This window comes from Pseudonaja textilis, chromosome 2 (assembly GCF_049901715.1).
Source record: "Pseudonaja textilis isolate UNSWEBS1 chromosome 2, rPseTex1.2, whole genome shotgun sequence".
NCBI classification, from domain to species: Eukaryota; Metazoa; Chordata; class Lepidosauria; order Squamata; family Elapidae; genus Pseudonaja; species Pseudonaja textilis.
Genome location: NC_141991.1, coordinates 201634201 through 201641883, shown reverse-complemented (window position 1 = coordinate 201641883; position 7683 = coordinate 201634201).

Here is a 7683-nt window from a genome sequence, read left to right as displayed (position 1 = left end):
AAACTGGGCTGCACAAACAAACAAAGACCCATCCGTGGAATGTAGGCAGCACATGAAACCAAAACTCCTCTGATCCACAGGAAAAACTCTCTCCACAGAACTGGCCCCTGGTGCCCAAAAGGTTGTGGGCTGCTGTCTTAACCAATACACCAAATTGGCTTTATAGGGGGATTTCCTCCTGTACTGTTTTTCTAGCTTTCAGCAAATGATTCATCACCAGTTAAAATCCAACCATTGTTTTTTCCTCTTTTAAATCACTTCTGAAGAAACTCTACATCTTAAACATTATTCTTCAGATGTGTCATTAGGTAATTTGTGGTTAATAATGTAGTTGAAATATTTAAGTGGAAATTCAAAAGCACCACAGTTTAGAGCTGTAAAATTTTGCTCATATGAATATATTTTACAAACCCCAAACAATTATTCATATGAATAAGATCTGTGTGGCTTATAGGAGTGGGTCAAATGCAGGAAAAAAAGCATACATTGAATCTGAAATTAATGGCTGCCGTAATAAATCCTGAATTATAACAAGCTTCTCAAACTAGGATGTGTATGTAGTCATTTCCATGCCGGAAGCATTCTTTTTGATACTTTTCCAAAACACAGTAGCTGTCAAAAGGCATGATAAATAACATAGCACACCTATATATTTATAACATGAAAATGAGGCATGTACATACCGGTAGCAATCAGCAGAATGGTAGGAGGCACTAAAAATATGTTAGTACTGCAGGTGCTATTTTTTTTTTAAAAAAAAGTAATTTTCTGTTTGTGAATATATACAGTTTTGGATCATTGTCTTAAACATTTGGTGTGGGGCAAAATAAATGGCAGACAAAGTAAGCTAATGGTAAGCCAGCAGGACTGCCCAGTTTTGTTCTGCCCTGCCTTGGCTGGATCAAGTTTTGCTTTTATCTGGATAATTTGGTGATTTGCATAAGCTGTCCACAGCTCTCTGGTTGTTTGAGTGTTGCTTGCAGTGCTTCTCAACCTTGGCAAGTTTAAGATAGATGAATTCCAGCTCCCAGAATACCCCAGCCAGCTGTGCTAACCCTAACCATTCCCAATGTTTGCTGAGGAATTCTGAGAATTGAAGTCCAGACATCTTAAACTTGCCAAGGTTGAAAAGCACTGTCTTACTGTCTAATCACATCAGAGAAGATCTGTAAAGTAGAAAAGATCAAAACTAAGTCCAGGATCTCTGAAATCCTGAAATGTTAATTATTGTAAAATGCATAACCCCATATAGCTAAAGGATATGGTGAGTGATTTACACTCAATCTTATTTCTTCCTCTTATAAATTTGCAGTGGGCTGCCAGGTCTTCAGTCAATTTAAAAACTGACCTTGCCCACAAGTCTGATCTTGATCTCTTCTAGTTATTTTCAAAAGCTGCTGTGCCATGCCACAAATGAAATTGTAATGTAACTTTATACCCAGCAGCCCTGCAAAAGGATCACAACAGTATCAAGCCAGGAGAAAAAGGAGGGGGCAGATTTTTGAAAGATAATCGTTTTAAGAGGGGTGAGTCATCTATTCCAGGAGTTGACACACTGATGAGATATAACAAGCCTGCAGATCTGGTCATGGTATATTCCAGATGGACTGGACTATATATATATATTAACAAATTTTATTCAGTTTTTCACATAAAAACGAAATTTCTTTTTAGTGGACAACATATTTCCGGGTCATCACCTTTACATACAAGCTAAAGCTTGAATCAAATAACTGGGAAGAAACAATTATAATCAGTGGAGTAAATAGAATGGAATGAAACAGGATACTTTCCTTCTAACAAGGGAAACAACCTATATCTCAGGTGCCCTCCTCACACACATACAAACATGTATCTTCCAAATCTTGATCTCTCAGAAAAGCAAAGAAACAGTTGATCTTCTCTACGATTGCTCACTAGCAGCTCTGTGTGTGTGTGTGTGTGCGTGTGCGTGTGTGTGTGCGCGCCTACAAGTCAATTGTTACTCTTGGGGATGGCCTGAATAACTTTATGTACCTTCCTTAGCAACATTTTTAGAAGTGGCTTGCTGCAGCCTCCATCCTAGGGCTGAGAAAGAATGACTGCCAAGTCATACACAGCTGGCTTCATGCTTAAAGTAGAACTAGGACTTACAGTCTCATGGTTTTTGGGTCAATGCCTTTAATTGTTACACCAAAATCGATCTCTGTCACTGGTTCAGCTGCCCTAAACTTTGTATTTGCACATTACATCATGGTAAAGTGCCACCGACAGATCCTTTTTAAAATCCACAGAAGATAGTGGTCATCCCCTATCTTGTGGCTGTGAATTCCACCAATTAATCATCCAATGGGTCACATATTTTTTATAATCCTATCTTTCATCATATGGTGCTGTTCAAATATATTAGACTTCTAGTATACACTTTGATTATGCTGGCTGAGAATTACTGGAACTGAAATTGAACATATCTGAAAAGATTCAGATTAGGGAAAGTTTCTTAACCTATTCTAAATCTCTTGCTAATCAGTTGAAACAGGATAATATATGTTCTCTTGCCAGTTCACATTTAATTGATCTGTATTTCTCTTTTTATTGTCTAAGATCAAAATGGTTCCGAAATGCTTGGAGAGTTCCAAATTACCAGCAGGATTACAGGATACAACTATACTTTGTTTTCTTCTATTATTTAAATATATATGTATGTTTACTATAGTTAAGGTTTGGAGCCTCAGTTTTCTGGAGCTGAATGTTATCTCATTTGTTTGTTTTGCTTGTTTGTCACATGAACAGTATGAGGTGGGCCTCTGCAGAGCTCATACATAATTGTTTCTATCTGACCATCTCTTTCTCTTGATCAGTGCATGATGTCAATTGACATAAATATCTGAAGGATAATTTCGTAAGCAGTCTAGTTAAGTTTATTAATCATGGCACACTCAGCATGCCAGGGTTTCAGAAAGAGGGTAGAGGAAAAAGGATGAGATGCAAAGTATATAGCAAGGAAGAAAAATATTTGAATCTGGAGAACAGCTTTGAGTACAAACAGGATATTTACTGATTGTTATTGAGAGTCACTTGTACTTTGCAAATTTGTTTTTTAGATTGGAATACATGCTTTACTAGTGTTTTGGATTCACTGCTGTGCTGACTTTTTCACATCTAATTGCTTCTCTGTAGTCACATACCAATATATGTGTTATAGTATCCACTGTGCTTATAATACGAATAACCACCACACTTCACTGCTTCATGCTGCAGTTATAGGAAATGAAAAAGGACTTTCAAAAATCAGATAAGCTTTGTATTTTATGTTTCTAGTGGATGTATTCAAGCCACAAGTATAATGCTACAGCAGCAGCTATATGGGAAATAATGCAGAGCATTTCAGGTTCCTTTATTTAAAAAAAAAGTTCAGTAGATTCATGTGTACTTTCAGGTTTCTAGGAGTGCATAATCAAGCCTTGTTATTCATAATGGCATAGCTCTGATGGTGCACACTGAATAGTAGCCTAAATCATGCTTCCTCCCAGGCTTGACTCAAAGGTGAAGATGGGGAGGCAGGAGAATGTGAAACACTGGCCCAACGTGTTTGAAGATGCTCCCCATATGAGTTATATTTGATTTGAATACTCATATATTGGGAAATGCTTAGAACATCCAATACGAAATAAAAAAGAGGTCTGGAAAATATTTTTTTGATGTCACATTTGTGAGCCAGACATAATATTACCAATGTAGAAAAATAAAAACTAATTAATTTTACCTGAATGTTTCCCTATGTGTTTATTTTTAACTACAATAAATAGAAAATTTATAACCTTCAGAGAAAGTGAGAGATTGTAACAAAACAAACACATTTTCCTTTTGCATTCTATGCGGTTATTGTGTAATATTTGATGTTTCTTCACAGTCAGCAGCGGCAGTAAACATTGCCTCATATTCATTGGTCTCAGTTATAATGTAACTATAGTTTCTCTTGGTTCATTTTTGGTAAATGTCCATTAAAGTACAAGTAGTACTCAGTTTTGGAAGTGAAAATTAAACTGGTATTTCCACATAGGTATTTCCTGGATTTATGTAACAGGAAAGAAAGAAAAATATTCGATAGTCCTCCTGTCTTTGGTACAACAGTCAAAGTTCTTCCATGAGCACATAGGAGCATCTTATCTTGTCTCTCTAAACTAGTGCCCTCTAAACTAGTGCTTTTCAACCTTGGCAACTTTAATACTTCAACTCCCAGAATTCCCCAGTCAGCCTGATCTGGCACTTATCACCCAGATGTGGCTGGGGTTGGTGGGGCTGCAGTCTCTCTCTCTCAGAAGTATGTCTGACTGGAAATAGTCAACTTATCTTTGATTTCTCTGTCGTGATCATTATCTGACAGCTATGAGCTTCTTGTGGATTATATCCCTCACAGGGAGGCGAGACCTATTAACAAAATAGCAGAATAACAAGAGTTGGAAAGGACTTCCGTTTTCTAGTCTAACTCCCTGTCCAGGCAGGAAACCTTACACCACTTCAAACAAATGGTTCTCCAATTTCTTCTTAAAAACTTCCAGTGTTGGAGCATTCACAACTTCTGGAGGCAAATTGTTCCATTGATTAATTTTTCTGTCAGAAAATTTCTCCTTAGTTCTAGGTTGCTTCTCTCCTTGATTAGTTTCCATCCATTGCTTCTTGTCCTGCCTTCATATGATTTGGAGAACAGACTGACCCCCTCTTCTCTATGGCAACCCCTTAGATTTTGGAACACTGCTATTATACTGCCCCTAGTCCTTCTTTTCATTAAACTAAACATTCTCAATTCCAGCAACTATTCTTTATGTGTTTTAGTCTCCAGTTCCCCAATCATCTTTGTTGCTTTTATCTGCACTTATTAAATTGGTCTGCCCTTGGTGACCGATGGATCCTGATGAGTTTCTGAGACAACTGGAGATTATAACTGAACATCTGCCGTATAGTCTTACCAAGATAATAGTCACTGCATGGAATAGGAGAGTGACAGTGGTTTTAGTCCAAGCAGTGTCTTTTGACCTGTGGATCTTGTCACTCTCCATGGTACACAGAAGAATTAAGAGAGATGAAACAGATCAAGATATTAATATCTGGCAGGACCATTATAGGGGGAGTGCATCCATTCTCAGTCTTCTTGACCTCTCAGTGGCTTTCAACATCATCCACCATGGTATTCTTCTGGAGCAATTCCAGGAGTTGGAAGGGGGGGGGCACTGTGTTTTTCCTGCTTCATTTCCTTCCTGGATGGGGAACAATTGGGTAACTGGACCCTAGCAAGTTGGAATGGCTTTGGGTTTGGGGCTCCTTGATTCCTGCTCTAAACAATAACAAAATTCTGAGTTTTCAAGTAGGAAAATTTTACTTGTTAGTGTAGGAATCCTGAAAAGCTTCTATATACTTTGCTTTTCCAGCCTGCACTAAATGGTATTGCAACTGCATAAAATGATACGTGCATTCATACATAAAGATACAGATCAGATTTTTAAAAGCCATAAGTTTAACAGCAAAACAATGTTATCTGGATTCTGCATAAAGATAGCAATTTCAGAGGAAAACTACAGAGTGATGTAAAAGCAACTTTAAACTGCTTATTATGTAATAAGGACTTTTCATTTATTTTTCAAAATGAATTGCTTAGAAAACAAATTCTTATTTCATAAGAAAGATGGTAACACTATTTCTACAATTATTTTAAAAACCTTGCTAAACAATGCCAAATAGTCACAGATTTTCAAAGTGTTTGTAGAAGGATTCACCCATGCTAGTCTGATCATACAAAATGAAGAACAGTGTATGTTCACAGCTTAATTTTATTAGCCAACGGTTGCCACAAGGTTTTTGAACTGTGCAAAGTTGCGAAATCAGCCATATGCAGTGGAAATATATAATATTTTCATAAAACTACATCCAGATTTCAAAAATATTTATGGAACCAATATATATTTTTCACTAAGATTTTGATGCAAGATCATCAAAAATAACATTTTTTCTTGATATCTATTCCACTAAGACCACAGAGAATACTGTAAATCAATACAGATGTTATTTTTTTATTAATCCAAGTCAGAGATTAATTCATAGTACAAATAAAAGTTAATATTAAAAGAGAAATTGCTGTGCAACAATGTTTAATCGATGAGTGTATAGTTATATTTTGCCACTCCTACTAATGATTTTTTTCCTTCCAATTGGTCCTGATTCTTTAAGACTGCATGGACAAGTCCCTGCAGTTTTCTTGGCAAGATTTTTCAGAAGTGGTTTGCCATTGCTTCCTTCCTAGAGTTGAGAAAAAGTGACTGGATCAAGGTAACCCAGCTGGCTCTGTGCCTAAAGTGGAACCAGACCTCAACCTTTGATGCTGTAAACTGGCATTTAATATCATAATCAGCGGTGGGTTTCAACATTTTTTCCTACCGGTTCAAAGAGCTTGCTTCACTTTGCACATGCATGTGCAGTGCTCAAACACCACCCTCTGTATCAACACTGGAAAGAATATATCAATGCCTATTGTGCGCGCATGCCGCACATATCACATGCATATGCACAGGGCTCAGAGACTACCCTCTTTATCAACGATGGTGAGCTTTGCTGTTTTTTAGTTCAGCTGAGGTGTGGCAATCTGCTTTGCCACACGAATCAGCTAAGCTAATAAACAACAGAATATAGGAGTGGGTGGAGAGGTAAGTGGGGGCGGGTGGGTGGGGCCAGTCAAAAATTTTCCTACCGGTTCTTTGAACCAGTCAAAATTTTCCCTACCAGTCCATTAGGACCAGTCAGAACCGGCTGAATACCACCTCTGATCATAATCAATGACTTGCATTGGTTAATACTTCAGAAAACTGAGGTTTTATGTACTTTATCTACATAATTCTTGATAAATCATTACAGAGAATTACATACTAAATCTTGGGTGGAAGCAGTGTATTATGGAGTTAATTTGTAGGAAGAAAAAGAGTACAGATTAAGATTGACTCCTCGTTATTATATGCTATTTGCTTCTCTACAATTTTAGATAATGTCATCTTTGTATATAAGTCTACAGTATTCTATTGAGTTCAGTTGGATTTATTCCTAGACAAGGGAGTACAGGATTATAGTCTCAGATGGAAATGTCATTACTTGCTTCATCTCTGACCTTTTAGTGTCACATCATTTTCTTTTCTTTTCCCTTCCTTTATGTTATAAAATTAAAGCCTAATTCATTAGCAGAGGTGTTCATAGAGCGTGGGCAAAAATGAAACCCAAACCACCTATGTTTTATCTTTAATTGCCGTATTAAGACCACTAGCTTGATTTGTTTTATCATACTCCACGGACCCCTTTGTTCATTAGCCATGTATATGCCTTTGAATTCATCATTAAAATATTTACATTTTGAATTTTGAATGCTATTACTGTTTTGAATGATATTGAATGTCATTACTGTAGTTGCTTTGAACACCTTGAACCTACTTTGTTCCTTAAGTTAAGCAAACAGCAAAAGTAAAAGTACAAGAATTATTCTCCTGTAATGAAGCATTCCTAGAAATGCATTTGCTTTTTTTAAAGGACAAAATAAAAATGTTAAAATTAGCAGAATTAATTGATTTGCCAGCTAAAAATGTGATTTAAGGATGTAATTTCTAAACTGAGAGAAATGAAAAAATTGCAACTCAAAGTAGCAGAAGACTGTATCCTGGAAGTTCA